This window comes from Stegodyphus dumicola, chromosome 7, assembly GCF_044657685.1.
Source record: "Stegodyphus dumicola isolate Sdum_Otavi_A_Nest chromosome 7, ASM4465768v1".
Lineage (NCBI taxonomy): Eukaryota > Metazoa > Arthropoda > Arachnida > Araneae > Eresidae > Stegodyphus > Stegodyphus dumicola.
The window spans coordinates 113,178,688-113,199,836 of record NC_140774.1 but is presented as its reverse complement, the minus strand read 5'-3'; the positions used below and the strand labels follow the sequence as shown (position 1 = coordinate 113,199,836).

At 32.1% G+C, this 21,149-nt stretch overlaps 1 protein-coding gene across 2 annotated transcripts in view; it reads left to right on the top strand.

Annotated features, from left to right (window-relative positions):
• Nucleotides 1-21,149, top strand: part of LOC118183119 (teneurin-a-like) — a 1,514,249-nt gene that overhangs the window by 1,486,562 nt on the left and 6,538 nt on the right. The gene's annotated exons all lie outside the window — the stretch shown is intronic.

The following is a 21,149-nucleotide window of genomic DNA, read 5'->3' as shown; positions in this document are numbered from 1 at the left end:
AAATATATTTTAAGTACTTAAATCTTATGTGAATCAATTACCGCAGTGTTGATAAAAAAAATTCTGATTTTCATAATGTTATCGTCGTGTGTGGAAGTGTCGTCGTTCACAGCGTAAAAAATAAAAAATCGGATGTATACACCACATGACTTCCTTGTACGTAAAATTATTGTTGCCTGCATTTCATTTAAACTGATTTCCTCGAATTTCATTAGAGATATATTTCTCATTCAATGAATTCATTTCGCGGCAGAGCAAAAGTACATAAAACCTCAATATATTTTTATTAAAAATTGAAAAATATAGAAAAATATAAAACATAAATATGGTTAAAACAGTAAAAAACAGTTTTTACAATTAAAATTAGACTTTATAGACAAAAACGAGCAATTCGGCCTGCAGACAAGAAGTCAGACTTTTCTGATGCAAAAAAGGGAAGGTTTACTTTTGATCCCACTCGACTAAAGGACACTTAAGGCTTAGAAACTGACTTAATTTGTTGTGAACGCTATGCTGAGTCAATATGTGAGATAATTTAATAACTTAAATGTTAATTTCAGAATTGATTAAGGGGGACAGGATCTTTGGGCTCGTCGAAACGGTCATAAAAATCCTCAAACTCGAAACACAAAAACTTATATTATATGATTAAAAGGTTACACTTTTTTTTTACTTTATACCTTAAATAGATATGCCTTATTAAACTGTATATGAAATAAAAATTGTAAATAAATAAATAATTTGTAAATTAAAATTTTTAAAATGTACATAAGAGACAAAAATGATCAAATGTTGCGCGCATCATAAATTTGAAAATATTGCGTATAGAAGACAATTTTTGGTAAAAATGTATTCTAAATACATTCACCTCTAAGGTAAAACCAAAATATATTATAAAATGAATCTTAAATTTGAAAAATTAAGAAAAATATTTTAAATCTAAAAATATGTAATTTTTTTTATCATTTTTTCAAGGTAAATATATGTAATTTTTTTTTTTGGTTTTAGCATGCAGAGTAACAACAATAGCATACACAGTTAAAATTTTATGGGCATAGCATATATGGTTTGATAATAACACTGCGCGCAAACTTGAAAATTACCAATTTGAGAAAATCCAATTTAAAGATATAATATCACTTTTCTCTAATTTATATTTTTCAAAACAAATTTAAAATGCACCAGAAGCTTAAACTACTTCTTCATAAACAATTATGAAGCTCATCAGCTTCCTTTTTTCCCTACTTTTGTTAATTCGAGCCTCTAAAATATTGTCCTGGGCTCGCTTCTGCGCGAATTTAATACGAATTCTATTTGCTTCTTCCTCAAATGTTACACAGTTAGTTCCAAGTATACCTTCTAATTCTTTCATGATGAACAGCGTTGCCTGTTTTCCATCATTAAAGTTGGCTACTGCTTAATTTGCAGAAATTTCTACAATTTTCCTACTATTGTTTGTTGTTTTCGGACAAAACGTCCAGATCAACGAATTTAGCGACTCGTTCACATTTTGTGTTCGACCACCAATGCATCTCTTTAGCATGGCTGGGTAGGACAAATCTTTAAATACGGATTTTATAGCATCCATAATTGCTACAGGAACTGAATTTGTATGTTTAAAATTTTTATTTGTGCCACTTACAACTGCTCTTTTGTATGCGCGCACCAAGAATCAACACCATCGGGACAAATGTCATGAGTTACTTCATTATCATTTGAACGTTTATGGTACTAAACAGCCCATATAGCTTTTTACATAACGTGGTAGTTGTGAAAATGCCTAATGGCATTACCATAATATGTTGTAAGTTGACCTATAAACACATCTGTAAGTCGATGTTTACCGCTAAGAGGTTAATTGTCATACAGTTTCTTGGCACGGAATTTCTGTTTTAGTTTCCCCAAACGGGCACCTATTCGTTTTTGAATGTGGCTCACACATCCTATCTTCGAAATCGGAAAATTATACGGGCTATCCTTTGTAAGGGCTAAGAAAGTTTTACAATCTCCATCACCAATATAATTAACGTAACGAAGACCATACTTTTCTTCGAATCGCGAAAACATACTCAACATACCATTCGCTTCCAATTGTGCAGATGAGCCTGAATGATTCTTATTGCATACTTTGTTATGTCCATTTCAAATAGCTTTCTTTTGAGGATATATTTTTTCCAGTCTCACAACCTTTGCAGTTGGAACTTGAAACATAACGATGAATAACTTTACCCATTTCACCACCAATAACGGAAGTTAACCGAAATGTGAAGAATGTCCTCTGGTTTTCCATGTGCCATTTCCGCTAAAGCGCCGTTCCCACTGGGGTTTATCTGAGCTAACGGAGTCGGTTCCATGTGTCGACTAGCTCCGCTGTGCCTGCAGTTCAGATTTTTCAACTTGCTGCCCTATGGAAAAAAAATGGTTTTGGAGATGGGTCGACTACGTTAGTTGTGTTCGTTAGCTTAGATAAACCCCAGTGGGAACGGCCCTTAACGGTCAAATCTGAAGAACCAGTCATTTTTATTTCTTCGTCAACTGCTATCTTCATACTATTTTCCACAATATTACGTGTGGCAGCATGCATACAACTTACAATTTGGTCGTATGACTTCTGTGTTACAGCTGGTGGTAAATCCCTAATTCCACAAAATGTTCTGGATTCTGTCAATCATTTTCCAATGTATCTCATTGCTAAAGTAAATCTTCTGTTTAAATCAGAAGCAGTTTGTTTTTCAACTACAAGTTTGGAATTTTTTATAGATGTTAGTACTCCACAAGAGCAGCATGAAATATTTATTTTTATGGTTAAACCATATACTACTTCAGAAATAATACTAATTTTATTATGGCAAATATGACAGCATAAGTATTCCTCTAATACAGAAAATAATAAACTTTTAATAATTGCATACGCTTTAAATTCGCTGTCACCAGAAACTACTAAATGATCTAGAAGTTTTTTTGCTGATGCAGAGACATTTGCATCTTTATCATTAGTTCTTGTGCACTGATTTCCAAAAAAATTATTCCTTTTCTTCGATCTTTGACCTGAAGATCTTTTCATATTATTATTCATTTTTATATTTCAAAACAAATATCTTTACATAAACGTTTATTCAGCAAAAAAAAACTTGATACGAAAGACCGAAATAGAAGCACTCAAAACGACGTTAGATTCAGCCTGGAAATAAGAATTATCATGTAAACAAACTACCAGCAGTGAAGTTGAGTAGTTGCCATCCTTCTTCCCCTACACCAAAAGGAAATTTTAAAAAAAAGTATTAAATATTTCTGTGTATAGTAATAAAAATATGAGCTCGTATACAGCGTAAACAAAATGTAAACAACCACCACATTTGTCCCTTTAAACGAGCGTCGCTGGTTTACTATCCGATATAAACTTTCATAACTCAAGAAATAATGCGAATTTTAGAAAGCGGTTTTTTGCACTTTGTTCAGAAATGTTCATATATTCATAAAATGTAAAAAATCTGAAAATCGATTTTTCGAAGATTTAAAGGTCCTGTGCCCCCTTAAGAATGTTTTAATTCGCAATAATAACAGAAGACGTTAATTTGTTGCTTGGAAGCATAGTTTCTCTAGATTGGCAACAAATCCACTATTCCGCTAAGTTTCAAATGTAAACAGACATGGCTGCTATGGTAAAAAATTATACTCAGCCACACTTACACAACTTGCTTTTAAATTGTTGATAATTCTACAAATATAATATGCAGGTTAACTAAAGGCATAAAAACCTTAACCGGAAGATCAGCGCAACATAATTTAATCATTTTTAAAGCAAAAAATGCGCAATATACCAACATATAAGAATAAAAGAAACCGAGTTCACCGAGCCGAGTAACATGGTGGGTATATATATATATATATATATATGTAAGATAAAAAATATGAAAGCAAACTTCTAAACTTAATTCACTATAACTTCCATTATTTTCTATTTCATTTGAGAACTTCCTCTATCTGTCCTAAAAATAGCGCTTAAGTCTAAACTGCGTCATTCAAATTAATCATGCGATCTTACTTAACCCATAATGCAGATCCCTCTCGACCAATCACCAAATTGCAAACCAAAACTTTTCTCTTCGCGTGCTTCCATCTTTCATAACTACATACTTCAGCTTTTGCTCTGTGCTCTGCTAAGATGTAATTTCGCTGGCTTGCTTTCTATCTCAGCAATTTCAAAAATGTAAATCCTCTGTGGAAAGGCACGACTAGAGTGCCAAGTGATTGTGGCCACAAATATCAGTTGCAAATAAAAATGGAATTAAAACTGCCTCGACTGCCAAGTTCTTTAGATGTTACTAAGTTAGCATTACTAGCATATTGCGCAATCAAAATTCTTCTTCAATATGGATCTAATCACGCATCTACAGTGTTCCGTTTTTTCCTTTGTGCTTTAATATGACAATTAAGCCGGCAGGATAGTTTCCTGCAGCCTGAAACCTCAATGGAAAATTTAATTCAGCTCTTCAAATCATCGTTTTGTGATAAATCCAAGATAATGTGAAAGAAGTGAATCATCAAATTTGTTTTTTCAGTGTTTAAAAAATAACAGATCATTCTTCTGCTGTGGCGCAAGTGCTTCAAAAAAAATAATAATAATCACGCGTAGTGTTTACAGATTGAAAGTGATCTCTCGATAAATTGAGAAGTTCGAATGCCTAGTGAAAAGGAATATTGAATTTGCTTTGCCGATCTCTACAATATTTAGAAAAAAAGTGCTTTAAATCATCAGTGAATTACCGTTTAGGAATTAAAGCATTACAGCAGGTTCAAGGTCGATCCGAGTTAGTGTTTGCAAGTATGTGCGACAGAAAATTATTTGCACTTCCGCTTTTTCAACAGCTCAAAAATTATTCTATTCGTGTGAATCTAGCTCAGGAACTAAATTATTTAATGTGCTGCGGATTCTATAGTTTTCATTTCAACTGTGGTTAAAATTTCTGCAATTTGTTTGGGAAAATCTGAAATTCTTGTTCATTGATTTTTCTAATTTTTCATAATTATGTGTGAGCAAATTAAGTAACGAATTTTAAGCTATTTAAATTATTCATAGGGAAGGATATTAAGATAAGTTTTTATGTTTTTGAAATTTTGTTGAGAATTTTGAATACGAATTTTATAATTATTCTAAAAATAAAGATGTTAAAAATAAGTGAAATTAGTACAGATAAGTAATATGAAATTATGGTAAATGCATGTTAAAACCTGTGGGTTATTGTGTGTTTAGTATGATGAGGGTGTACTGGTTCCTTCAACAGAGGCCTGTAATTACCTCTGTACCAGTTTTTCCTTTTACCCTCTTCATGCAAGATAATGTTGGAGGCTCTCATTTTATGAATGCATGTAGATTTTTTATATTATTATTATTATATTTTTTTATTATGGAATGTATTAATGCAGTTCTCAAAGGCCAGTTACCTTAATGCAAGGAACAGAGGTCTTTTCAAGTAACTGTCTAGGCACCCTGGGCCACCAGTGCAGAGAACACACTGGTTAGCTCAAGAGGACAGCCCTATTGATGGATATGTTCGTTTAGAAGTATTGCGAGGCTTCCAGTTTGGTAAAATCAGGAATTGTAAATGAAAGATGATAACGGTGAAAACCATAATTTCTGAAACTGTTACTCCTATTAAAATATAATTTTTCAATATGGATATTAGTATCATAAATATTTATGTGCATTACATTTAATTATAAGTAATGATTATGTAAAAATTTTTGTGATATTTTTTAATAACAAGAACCTTCCCTTGAAGAATTATGATTATGTGAATTCTCAAACAAAAAGACTTTTGGACTAAAATGCTGAAAAAGTCAATAGGACTCTAAAAATAAAAAATTTATTTTAAAAAAATTGATATTTATAAATTATACTTTTATAGAATCAAAATTTTATGGTTTATGTTTTTCTTTTTTAGTTGCTAGTACTTTAACTCTTTCTCTTTAAAAAGGCTTCACTGTCGCTACGCCTTTTTCTTTTTGAAGGGGGGATATGTAAGATAAAAAATATGAAAGCAAACTTCTAAACTTAATTCACTATAACTTCCATTATTTTCTATTTCATTTGAGAACTTCCTCTATCTGTCCTAAAAATAGCGCTTAAGTCTAAATTGCGTCATTCAAATTAATCATGCGATCTTACTTAACCCATAATGCAGATCCCTCTCGACCAATCACCAAATTGCAAACCAAAACTTTTCTCTTCGCGTGCTTCCATCTTTCATAACTACGCACTTCAGCTTTTCTCTTTACTCTGCTAAGATGTGATTTCGCTGGCTTGCTTTCTATCCCAACAATATCAAAAATGTAAATCTTCTGTGGAAAGGCACGACTAGAGTGCCAAATGATTGTGGCCACAAATATCAATTGGAAATAAAAATGGAATTAAAATCGCTTCTACTGCCAAGTTTTATTTACGAAGTCAACACATTAGCTTACGACGCAATCAGATTACTTCCTCTTCAATATAGGATAACTACGCATCTACAGTGTTCCGTTTTTCCTTTGCTTTTATTATGACATATATATATATATATATACTTTTGGTGCGACAGATTGCAACCAAAAAGGGAGCTGCACAACTACATATTATAGCAGTCTTATATACAAAATTTCAACCTTCTGAGGCTACTCGTCTTTGAGTTATGCGAGATACATATGTATAAACGTAAGTACGTACAGGCGCCACGAAAAAATCTCTTTTTAATCCATTTTAAATCGGTTTTATAACTCATTTGGGGGGAAAAGCGCCCTTTATTCTGCCTTTACGTACATATGTCAAGCAAAACCATCGTTAAATTGCATTCGATAGCGGTCAAAATGGATATTTTCGTTGAAATATGGTACCCGAATTTTTCGTGATTTCAATACTTCCTTTACTTCGTACAAGGAAGGTAATTTGGGATAATTTTTCTTAATTTTTTTTTCTATTGCAAAGCATTTATTTTCTATGGATGATTTTGATATTAACGACAAAATCACTTTATTCTTCCAGGTGGACCTAAGGTTCCATTTTGAATTTTTCATATTTTACATTACGCCCAAAGGGGCGGTTTTTTTTTTTTTTTTTTTTTAAATTTTTTTTTAATGTTTTGTGAGTTACCTTTATTTATTAAATATCATGTTTTTCGCCCTTAAAACACAAAATTCTATTCAACAGCAATATAATAATGTTAAATAATAATAAATAATAATGTTAAAATGAGCATATGTTTAGAATTTCCGATGCATAGTCTCTCCCACAGGTGATAATTTTTTCCCCCTGTACAATTTTGCTTTTGCTCACTTTAAAATTGTTGATTGTGTTAATCCAAATATTCGTTAAAGTGTTACAAAATATTAAATCGATATTAAAACAAATTCCAAATTAGGGCTTCCAAATGTCCATATTCGGTGGAGGATAACTTTATTCAGAATTTTACCTCGAATTTGTTACACATGTATGTATGTTCATGTATGTAACATCTCAAGTAAACATTAATATCGTGTAGATACGTCTCCTGGTAAAAATAACTTTAATTTCAGCTCGGTATATATTTGGTATAAATTTACCCAGTAAATGGTGATATTATGTTTTGTTTTCCTAATAATAAATCTAGTAGTTTTAATTTAGGTTACTTAAGTGAAGAAAGTAATTTAATTTTAATATTACGAAAATATAGGGAAGTATTTCGTTTAAGTATTACCAACATCTGCTTTTGCATTTAATACTGTATATACTATTTATGCAGCAAATAAAGATCAACTAATATTAATATTTAGTTGTGCTATGATTGTTATTCGTTTTTCACTGTGATAGGTACTTAAAACGTCTTAAAATCTAAATATTCAGAATTATAAATTATCAGGCAACAAGTGCAAGAGATAAAGAATATTTAATAATACTTTATTAGAATGAACTAAGTTTCCTTACTTTCTAAAAGTCTCAGCATTATCTTAAAAATGTATTACCTTAATTTTGTAAAAATTAACTTCACATTTGGACCTTAGAGTACTGTATCAAATGCAGTTTAGTAAATAAATTCGCATTTTGGTACTCCATGACGATTCGGACCATAGATTTTAATTTTCTAAGTCGTTATCATGTACATTGTGTACATTACCTGTACACAATTATTTCATGTGTACAGTTATTTCATGTTTATTATCTGACACTCTAAGATACTGTTTAGGCGAAATATATATTTCATCTTTAAATTTATTTCTCTTCTTTGTTAGTCAGGTATAGGAATACTGCAGATTTATTTCTGCATAATTAAATCATTTCTAGTGTTCAGTAACTTGAGGAACTTCAGAAGATTATTCAGTTCATAAGCTGACATAACAAAAACTATTGTGACATAGTAAACGTACAGTTAAGAATTTTACATGGATAGATGATTTTAATAAACTTGGTGAGGTTCGATCCCTGTATCACCGTAATAGGTATTGTAATTGAATAAATATAATTGATCGCTATATTAGCTGTAACCGTATTGGGCCCGCATATGCCTTCCATTAATTTCGAGAAGCATAAAGTATTAGAAACATATCGGCGGCCGGGTAAAAACTATATCAGACGGGAAGATCATTAGTTTCTGAATTGTTGTTAGCTGTTAGTTCAGCGTGAGTTCAGAGTATTGAGATATCTTCGCTCTTTAGATACACTTTGCATCGCATTGTATTTAACATTATAAGTAGTTTGAAGTGTAACTACTGATTGCGCTTCGTGATACTTCGAACACCTGTACAAGTATTTTTGTGGAACGTTCCTGAACTCTGAAGTGTTTCTTTTAATAAAAAAAATTGTATTAACCTATAATCGGACCTGTGTGCATTCAATCTATTACGAACCCGTACGCAAGCAACAATACGATAATCATAAAATTATTCAAATCCTGGCGTGGAATTTCAGCCTTTCATATTGAATGTGTTCAGTAGGAAATGTTTCTGCGAGCGCCATAAATAACTTGAAGCTTGTAGCCCGAAGCTCGGGATTTTTTAAAGAAAAAATCATTCCTTACTTACGGTTCATTAGAAATAAAACTGCCCTGATATTTTTGACGGTATTGCCGTTATTTATGGCTCTGATTTAATCCCAAACCTGTTTTAATGTTAGTTACCAATTTAATTAATCACTTATAACTTGTGTGGTAGAGAAGAAAGTACCAAAGGAGGACATAAATTAAACCCCATATCTATTCATTGGCGACGCCCTTATTTGCTTCGAAGAAAACTTCTTCAAAGACAAAAGGATTCAAAGACCCTCGCATGACGAACTGGAACTTTTGTAATTAGATGCTGTTAACACTTTATCAGAGCTTTTTGTTTGATGAACGAGGACTTCGAATTCTTTGGTTACTTCGACCTCTTATCAAGTCAGATTCAGGGTTGCCGAACGGTATGCTAATTTAATTTCGGGCATTTGTTCGAACGGAATTAGTTCTTTCGGCAACAGTTTTTCGGTGGTTGTTTGAAGTGGGGCTTGATTTTATTAAATGGTACAGAAAGAGTGTTTGATTATTTCATCAGAAGGCAATTCCAACTTCTGATTGGATTCTGTGAGAATGAAAATTTTTTCCTCCCTGACTTTATTTAATTTTTAACTAGATTTTTGTGTATGTGTTGCCACGTTACTGATACATGAATTTTATCAGTTTGACCAATGTATAGATTGTGAAATTTTCTCTCGTATGTCCAATATACTCGAAATAAGATTAGATTTACCAGCGTCGATATTTATATGCATGCGAAAGATTTTAAAATATATTTTTCATTTGCTCTTTACCAATTTTCAGTTATTTTGTATTTGATATTTTTTGACTGATGGGGGAGGGGGACTGCTCGTAATTCTGCGGCGAAACTCCATATGTTTTCCTTACAATATCTGTAGTAGTTATGCAGTGACATCATTACAAATAAGTCGTAATGTTGAACGTCAGTTCGTAAATTTTCCTTACAAGCTTTTCAGTTACTTTTTGGCAATGCTTTCCTGTCTTCTCCAAGGGAAACCTTAAATATGGATTGACCATTGGCAGCCGTAAAATGGTGAAATAAACATCAACCTGTCACCGCCCATATTTCTGTTGCCTGAAGTTATGTATCTTCGATTGTTTTCGACGATGTAAACGATATCAGCGGCTTTATTCCTATCATGCCATCTGAAAATGTTTTTATGAAATTCTATGTATTGCTAGAGTTGCCATTTCTAATTTTAGGTTAATTTTGTGCCAACGTTTACTTTTACCGCCAAGCTATTAAGCGAAACGTACCATTAATATTTGCAAAGCTTAAAACTTTCGATCATAGAAAAGGAACATATTTGACACAAAACATCCTTCTAGACAATATTAGTTCCTTTGTGAATGATTAAACACATATAGCAGATAGTGTTATAAGGAATTTTGCATGTCCGCGGTCGAGCTTTAGTAAAATAAATCATTAACTCTGTAAGTTATCAACTGAAGGATTTAGGTTTATTTGGTTAAAGATCACACGCCTAAGGAGAGGGATGCCTTCTTGAAGAACTGTGTAAGGGAAACTGTCTCGTATCTACATTACTAATGCCACGAAAACGCCCATAAAGCCAGCTCGCTCGCAGGTATTCAAACCCGGGTTGAACTACCCAATGTTCGACAACTTTACTTCTTGGCCGCTAGTGGGCTAGCTAGGAATGGGAATCACGTAATTCGAATTCCGGGGAAGCCATAACTGATTTTCGCATTTCTTACTTCAAAAACCTTCGATGTGTTTAGTGTAATTAGTAAAATTGCAGTCAGAATGAAAACTAGAAACATTCAACAATACTGAATTTAGTTCTAAACATGCTTTTTAAAAATAACTTAAAGCTTTGTTAAGATTGTTCTCTTTGAAGTATTTTACAAAAATTAATCTGCTTTTTATCACATTATTCTCGGATTTGTCTTCTGAAAATTATATTTCTTTCCGGTGTTTTGTTGCGTTGGGATTTTGAGTTTTTGTGATTCATATCGCATTTTGAAACTACCATGTGTTTTTGTGATGCACAGAGTCTGCCGTTACTCTTCGCTTACTTACAACACGTGCCTCCATTTTTTACATGCGTGTGCTGTGATCTTAAACATAAGCATGAGAATTAAAATAATAATGTAATCATTGAACTAAAATCTCCTTATTATATGCAGCAAGAAATTACTTACGTAAAAATTTCTTTTTCCTAATTTCTTTATAAAATTTCATGTTTAGAGGCTTTAGGAAAAGTAGTTTTTTTTTAACATCCAAAGTAAAAATCTTTAAACTTGTTTAGAATCTTTGTTAATGCAGCTTATTTGATAAGGAAAAGAAAACTTCTTCAAGAAGATTTTAGTAATCTAGCCAGAAGCGAAATTTGCAACATCAGGTAATTAAAATCCATTTATTTACACTTAAGTGTGTCCTCAGTGGCCCATTAACCCTTTTTCTTTGTAGAAAAGTGATATCTTAGAAAGATGCATGTAAGCGTTTAATTGGAAACTCCTTTCGCTAAGAGTTTTAAGTCATTATTTTAGGCTCACTTACTTAAAAGATTGCATTTGAGATGTCTATTAGTACCCATATGTAGTATACATGTATGTCTAAATGAAGCAGTTTTGTAAACAGCATTTAACGAAGCCTGCTTTCCAAGAAGAATAGTTTTCTTGCGTGTTTGTTTATATCACGATAATTATAGATCTTTATTGAATTAGAGGCATAGTTTTTTAATTAAATACCTTATTATTAATATAAGTATTTTATTGTCATTCAATAAGCTTTTAGTGATCATCAACGAGCTCAGCTCGAATTCCAGTTACGCACAGCAGTCGACGCAACAGACAAAGCTCTCATTGCAAATTTACGACTGATAGATATCGCTCGTATTTGGGATGAAAGAATTGTTGATTTCGCAATTGCCGAAGAGTTAAGTTAAATTATAAAATATGTGTACTCATAGATGATTGCCACCAGTTTTTCATCCTTAATTGCCCATATAACTTTAGAATTCTAACCGTTTATAGTTTTAACTGTTAATGATATATTTAACTATCGAATACGTTGTTAGAAACAAAATAAATGGGCATCAGTTGTACAGCTAATTTTGTGCCTTCAAATTGTAATAACTTTTGGACTAAATTTTAAATTCAGTTTGACTATTTATATTTAGACATGAATATGCTTTATTTCTATGAAATTAGAAAAAAAATGTTATACCTTTCTCGTTGTTTCACATGATTTACGCTAAAGAAAATTTATTTTCTGTGTATCCTGGCAAGTGGTGCTATTACTCGGAACACAAGATATGCAATTTATCATCCAAATCATCTTGGGAAACAGGAGCTCTTACCAGTGTTGCTGTTTTATGTGGTAGCTTTATCGAAATAATTGCTCTATTACCGTGATTAATATACGATAATACTAACTCATATGTGTATCTGACTACGTAATAATCATATATATTCGCCACATGCCAGAGATTTTTTATATTCCGTAATGTCTCATTAATACTTAACTAAAATCTATGCAGTCTCGAAGCGTAAACAATAATAAAAATGCATTATCTGAGAAAGAAAATGGAAAGAAGGGAAACTCGCAAAACATTTAAATGAGGTAAGCAGTCAAAATGATGCGAAACTAAACTGAGATGCAAATAATTTTGAAAAAACTATTTTAATTACGAGATTCTTATATCAGCCTAGTTTGGCATACATACAAAATAATTGAATTGACTACATTGTACATTGCGAAAAGAAAAAAAAAAAAGGGGGATAGTTCTATATTTCTCGTTGAACTGGGCCGATTGAGGAAATTCAAAGTGCGTTTTTCATGTCTCGAAAGCGCCATTTAAAATATATATTAGATTTATATATAGTATTGCTCTAACATAGGTATTTTGACAGAAAATGACACTTTCTCTGAAATAACATACCATTTTTTATTCTATATTGCGATTCTACGATCCAAATTATACCTAAATATTAAAATTTGGTGCGAAATTCAAAAGTTTAACTTGGCGCATTTTTTTCAGTTTGCGTCAAGAATAATTCACTTGGCGAACTTTTTAATATATGGCAAACTATTTTACTTTTCCTTCCACTGTGCAGGAGCGGAAAAAACGTCATATCGTTCCTGCCTTTATACATTGTGGATGAGCGGGAAAAAATTCACATTGTTCTTACTTTCAAATAATCTTAACAAAGTGCATAAACCACATTTGATGTTATTATCACTTTAAACAAATATGCCAAATTTGAAACGTTCCAGTATATAAATTCTCGTATATCTTCGGAAATTTTGAATAAAAAATTCTAATTTTTTGTAGGTATGCTTAGAAATGCATGTACTTTAAGATGATGGTAAACATTTTATACGTTATACTTCAAATTTTTTTAAAGTTTATAAAATTTATCGAAGAATACAAATTTTAAACATAAATCATAAAAAATGGACGAATGTTATTCAGAATAAACCTAAATTTCGAAATGTGAAAGGAAAAATCATATAAATTTACTAAAAAAAGAGTTATTTAAAAATATATATACCAAACATAATTAACATTGAGGATCTAAAATTTTGAGGCCTAATTTTTAAAAACTACTTGTGCGGTTTTTATAAAACTTGGCAGTTTGGCGTAATTTGTGTCGCACAATTGAAATATGGAAAAAAATTGGCATACCATTTCAGAAAAAGTTCGATTTTGCGTCAAAATACCTATATTAGAACAACGCTATATATAAATCTAATACATATCCTAAGTCACGCTTTTCAGACATCAAAAACGCCAGCTGAATTTTGTCAATCGTCCTAGTAAAACGGGAGATATAGAAATGGGCCTTTTTTTTTTTCCCCGCAGTGTATGTTTGGCAATAAACTCACTTTTTAGATTGTAAGTTGTCAATTTTGGTTCAGGGCAATAATCGACAAGGTAGTTTTAGTTTTATCTTACTCCGAGTAATACTGCAAGATATAAGTACTGTCCACAGAGTCCAAGAGTGTACAGTGTCGAAAAATGATATTTGATTTCATGCTAAAGACAATATGAGCCGGAGTACCATATCCAGGCTCTGTTGAACTGTCTCTGTGCGCTCTATAAGCAACTGAAGTGACCGACTGTTGATGCTGATGGATCATAAATTATGATGTCACGATAAAGCTGAATTCCAGCATGACAGGCACATTGTAATTTCTATTTTACCAGGCAGCAGTCATCAATGGTGGGATACAAGCAACATGCATTACGGATTACACCACTCCCATTAGGCCATGTAGCTCTGACATGATATAATTGAGACCTATTATGATGATAAACTGGGATAAGGGTAGTATTTGCACAAACTAACAGGGTTTAACACTTGCTGAAGTTAATCCATGCACAGTAGTCTGTGTCACTTTAATAATCAGATTTCTCTACAGACTCTCTTGAATATCGGAAGCTATAGTAATAGGGGTTCCATAGTGTAACACCTGATATGGCATAAAATTTTTTGTCAATTAATCCAATTATAATTTTCTTTTTGCATCGTATTATGCTTAGATTGTGATAGTCCAAGCGGAGGAGCAGAGGTTTATAATGAAACTTCAACTTACCGCATTGTTTTATTGAAATATTATTATCAGCATTTAAAGAAAATATTTCTCTTTGTTTTGGTACAAAAATTAATGAAATTATTTTTAAAGTGATGGAAAAATCATAGAAATTCGTTTAAAAATTTAACTTTTAACTTCTTTTAACTTACAAAATGAGTAACTCGAAATTGCAAAAATTTGAATACTTCATTTGTCTCAGTATGCCCTGGAATTTGCAAAACACTGAAAAACAAAACTTTCCACTACAGCATTTTTTCTCTTGTCCGCAAACTTAAATTTTCAAAGAAAATTACCAACAAAATATTTCCTTGAAAACCGCTTATGTTTCTAATTCTATTCACTTAAATGCATCCTCATTATGCATAATCTAGAGATTACTTGTAATACACGCTAGATTAGATTAATTATTTCCGGCAGTTAACTTGAACGCTGTTGCCTATATCTAAGTATTTATTTTATATATTTATAATTGTACTAACACTTCCATTTATTGCTAATCTAGAGATTACTTGTAATACACGCTAGATTAGATTAATTATTTCCGGCAGTTAACTTGAACGCTGTTGCCTATATCTAAGTATTTATTTTATATATTTATAATTGTACTAACACTTCCATTTATTGCTAATCTGGTAAGAGCTTTCAAATTGCTGCACAGCTTAAAGATGAAAAAAAATTCGAATGCGTAGGTAAATATAAAGATATGTAACATATAAAATTTGAAAGCAGGTTATTAACTTTAATTTGACAATATTCCCTTTTATTCTCCATTTTAATTTGACTATCTCGCCTTTCTGTTCTTAAAGTAGAAATTGTTTATGATATTGTTTATAATAAATTTCTGAACTGCGTCTTTACCAATTAATCCGTTTCATGTTTCTTATGTAAACATGCTGCAATGTAGAGGGCTCCCATCCAGTTGATTAAAGAAACATTTTACTATACATACCGCTAATGCTATTGTGCAGGCCTTTATCCTACTTCGCCTTCATGCTGCTTAGACATATCGCTTAGCCTTTGCTATCTAATGTCCATTGTTCTAAAAATGTAAGCTGTATAAAATTACTGCATAGCGCATCCATAATGATGATGTGTAGTGGAAAAAATATGTGTCCTAAGATTAGTTATCAAGAAATAAAATTATGGGTAGAAAGGCCACGTCTGTCTTCAAGCGTCATCTGTTTATCAATGCAGTAAAGAATATCCAGGCTATTACAACTCAGTAAAATCATCGCCAATCCGTTGCAGCTATTCCCGAATCATCCCCTTACATAAGTCTGAAGTTTCTAAATTAATTCACTTTTCTCCTTTCACGTTATTAATGTTTACTCATGCATTATGAATTAAAATCTTTTTTATTGGTAATATCTCAAAACAATGAATATGATTGTCACCCAAGTGGGTTAGTGACAGTGACTACAGTACCGAAAGGCCCGGGTTCGAATCCCAGAGAAGGCATGGAATTTTGTAAACGCATAGTGTCTTTTTGGAATGGGACGCTTTAAATATATGGTGAGCCGAAACATTCTCCGGGATGTTTTCACTCAAAATTAGGTTGGACCTGGGCAAAATCGTACTATCACCTATATCGTGACCAAGGCTTTTGCCAACGACAGACGTAATCTTGCACTTCTTGCGACGATACATTTTGTGGGTTTGTTCTGATGATGAGCTCAAATGAAGTGAGATTAGTTACAACAACAATGATTAATTATATGATATCCTTCCGGCACGTCCAAAAATACCTTATTTTTCCTTTTAAAGAAAACAAATGCAAATTAATCTTTAACTGTAGTAACCGTCTGGTTCTGTATATATACACAAGTGCTATAATTCGTAACGTTAAAATTTGCCAATATCTCTGTATTTGGAAGGGGGAAATTCGACCAGTGTATATCCTAAAAAGGAAAAAGCATCGAACAAAATTAGTAATATTTCACTTATATGTTATATTAAATATTATATGATATTCAGATCATACTGAAAATTTGAGATGTATAAATTTGCAATCATTTGAAATTTTTGAAGAAATATTCGAGACTTTTTTTTAAATTTTACAGGATGCACTTTAAACATACAATACAGGTTTTATTTTAGATTAAAAGGCTAGAATTTTGTCAGTAAAGGTTACGAGATGTATATACTGATTTTAAATACGTTAAAATGTTAAAGATTATTTTTAATTTACGGAAACATTATTGCTTAAAATTTTGTCTATTATCACGCTGAGTTTGAAATATGATAAAGTTTTGAATCCAAATATTTATAGACAAAACCGGATGAAATTACACATTTTTCTGTCAATAAATATGTGATAAAATATATCTTAAAACATTTTATTATAAAGAACTAATATTGTCAATATAGTCCTTCGTTAGTTCCCTTCGGAAGTTCTAATTCATTTTGTGTCTAAAATATGAAAAATGTGCTAAACCTATTGTATGAAAGTAACAAAACTACTGTCCATGGAAGAACTAATTCATAATCTTAAGGGCGTAAAATTTTTAAAAATTTGCTAGCAAGTTATTTTATCACATTAATCAAGTACAAAACACATACTATTATTGAAGTCATCCTAATTATATTTGATAGACAAATAGACCAAAAATAAAAAATAACCCTCTATCGCAGAATCAATATTGGTTTCCTAATTTGGTTTTGATACTAATCTCTAATCTAATACTCTAATCTACCTAATCTACCTAATCTAATACAGCAATTTATATTGTTGTTTATAGAATATCGATAGAGCTCTCTGATTTCAGGTAATAAAACTGAGTAGCTCCATAACGCGTAATTAATTTTACTTCTTCAAAAAGAGATGTCAACAACGGTTTGCAAATCTAGTACTGGTAAACTGTATCACAGGTGTCAATAAATATGTGAATTTTCTCTTTGTACTCATTAAGTTTTGGCTAAATTTATATATAATGTAACATTTAACATGGTCATGGAAAAAAAAAGTAAAGAGGTTACATTTACCTGTTCAATAAAATTACGTTAATGGCTTATTCCATTGTGATATGATTCAAAACAAAATTCTCATTCATGAAGTGGTGGGATTTAGAAGATTTTATTCATTATTTTTAATTGCACTGCTAAAAAGAATTCGTGAGGAGAGCATTGTTTTTTTATTGATTGCTACGTCACAACCATTCTTACATCTTTGATCGTAAATCTCTAATGCTCACAGCCATCATCTCATTATTAATGATTTAAAGAAAAGCTTCTTAGAAGATGTTTTCTGGAGCTGGAATAGCAGCCGATAGAATGAAGTCAAATATCGGAATAATAACCCTTTTTTTTTCTTAATACAAAGTCGATATGGACATTATTGATACAAACTCTCTGTGTATTACTCGTCACGGTTTTCCTTCTCATTCAAAAATATTTGACTGGAGATGGTAGTGCAATTTGTTTCGATAAATTCTATTTACTTATAACAGAACATTTCCGTTTCTTTTTCGTGGATCTTGGCGTTGATTTAAGAAGGTAAAAAAGGGGGAAGTAAAAAAAAAAAAAAAAAAAAAGAACTGTCCGATATCAGACCAGACTGCGGATGAGAACAAAGAAGTTGAGAATAAGTCTGAAAAAATAAAAGAAACAGAAAATTGGATACCTTCTCATGGTGTTTTTCTATAATTCTTTTTTATTCAAACCAAAAAATGCTGTCTTGCCTTCAAATTCATCGCTTAACATCATCAAATGGAAAGGAGTTGACTTACTTCTTTTATGTTACTGTTCCTGTATCGAATTCCAATAATCTGCGAAGACTAAAGAAATGTTAACGTTATCCGTTACAGTTTTCAGAGAGTGCAGAGTGACTTAGTCATTCTGAAAGCCTAATAAAATGTTCTTTCCTTTTGAAATTCTTTTTCTTTTTTTCAGGCTGAAACAAGCTTCCTTCTGAGATTTTTTCTCCATTATTTTTCATTACTGGAGACATTTTGATATTATTCTTGTAATTTCAGCAAATGCACCTTTAGTTTAATAAGGGTAAAATGCGATTCTGATGAGAATAATTGAAGCTACTCCATAGCTATTGTCACGTTTAATTTTAAGTGTATTAGATTTCATGTTTTTACGTTATGATTATTATTTAATTTTAATATTAAAGAAAACGTTTTGAGTAAAACTAAAAACTTTGCATAGTCACAGTTTAATTGTATTGTGATTTTAGGTTATGCGATTTTAAAATAGATCTGCTGTCCTGATCTAGGTTTTGAAATAGTTTGAAATACTTAGACCAAAAAAGAGCATTAAATGCAAAATTTTTCAGCTTAATGAAATTATTAATTGGTTTATATTTAGTTACTCATCCAGCTACCTCCTTCCAACCTATATATATATAGGTAAGGGAGGTAATGTTTTTGGACCCAAAATATCCGATATTGAATTTTCCACAACACGCTTTTACTATTCTTACGGTGATGTCTGTCTGTCTGTGCGTATATGTGTGACAATGTTATTGTGCATGGTAATTTTGTATGAAACTTTCAAAAATGCATATTTCCCATATTTAAGATTTCTGCGTTCATATAAAGAGTTCATTAGATTTTGGGTAAAACTGGACAAACGGAACTGGTACCTTACTTGAATAACAGTTTTACAACATTCAACCTAACATATTATTGTATATACAACCAAAAATATTATTGCATATACAGTTGCAATTTTATTGTTGGTATTGCATTATATTGTTGTGTATTGCTTTACTGATACTTAAATTCCCGCGGATTTATGTGCAGATTAAAATGAATTTAGATTTGATGATACTGTTTAAATAAAAAAAAAGAAGAAAATTTAATCATGGTATTATTTTTAATGTGTTTATTTTAAAAATATTATAAACACTTAATTTTCTTTAATTTAAAAACCAATTAAATTATACGTTATTCCGCCATAAACATTAAATATTATGTTGCATTTAGTTACACATTTTCGGCTGCCCAATAAAACACAATTTTATTAAAGAAAATAAAGGAGAAAACATTTAATTATGTTAGCATAAATTAAAAAAACAGTTTTTCACATATGAAAAATCAAAGGATAATGAAGTTATAAATATTCCTCCCCGTATAAAATGGCAGGGCCGAGCAGTAAAAAATGTAGATACTTTAAAATATCTAGGATTCCCACTTGATAGAAAACTCACCTGGTTGCCATACTTAATGATGATACGAGAACAAAAATACCTACAAATATATGGAACCTAAAAGGAAACCTTTTGAAGGAACTCTATTTGCGGGGCATACGGCTCCCCCACCTGGATGGCTGACACAGTAAGGGTTCGTCAGAAGCTACTCCAAATTCAACGCATCACCCTTCTCAAGAACAATAAATGTTTTACTACCACATCCACAGCAGCTCTTCAAATCCTAGCTGGGGATCTCCCAGTAGATCTCAAAGCAGTAACTGAATGTGGCATTTGCAAGTTAGTTCACTTTAAGGACTCCTTTCAGCTGGATGACTCTTCGTTCATAGAACAGTGTTCCTAAGTACCACAATGCCACTCTACTTCCGTCCACCCAGCTCTCACAAAAGATCTAAAATGACTTGAACATATACCAAAAGGACAGGACTTAGAAATCTTTTCTGATGGTTCCAAAGTTTCAGAGCAAGTAGATGCAGCCTATGTCGCGTTCCACAGCAATATAAAAATTCACTCAGCACGGTTCAGACTTAGCGACCACGCCTCGGATTTCCAGGCCGAGTCCTTCGTTCTAAAAAAGACAGCTCTCTGGTCAGACAACACCAATTTTCCATCCCTCAGCTTCTACACGGACAGCATGAGTGTCCTGCAGTCCCTGAACAAGAACAGCATGCACGCCTTCTACATTTCCTTGTTAAAAGAAGTGCTTATTACCCTATCTTCTTCCAGACAAGTATCCCTATGCCGGGCACGTAGTCATCAAGGCACCCAAGGTAATGAAAATGCCGACTGTTTAGCTAAAGAAACCATAAGTCACCCTTCCATCGACTTAGAGATTCCACTCTCCAAACTGTCACTGATAAACAAAAGATCTTCTGCGCCTTTATATCCATTTGGCAAGCTCGCTGGGACTCAGACACTGGTCGACACACCTACTTCATCCTTCTCTGTCGTCTTCACCAACAGGTTCAAAACAGACTTCTATCTACATCAAGCTTTCACAAATCATGGAAGATTTCACAGCCTCCCTTCCTTAGAACCAGGAATCACATAGCCTAATAGACATTCTTCAGGATAACTACAGACAGCTGTCAAAAACATCATGTAGAGTACGCCTATTCTAAGAGAAATATAATCATAACAGATAACCATGTCTAGGCACCTGACAAAATGTAAAGGTAGCAAGCCTCCATTCATGTATGTATGTAAATATCTCTAAACTTACTAACCCATTTTGCTAATTTTGTACTAACATACCAAAAGCATTGTAAGTTGGAGCACCCAACAAAAGTAATACACTAATGTTAAGTCTGTTTAATTAATAATAAGGTTCAAAAGATAAAAAAAACCAAAAACGATTGCTGGTGCAACGATCAGGATGACATAACTAACCTATAGTACTCATTGAGAGGTG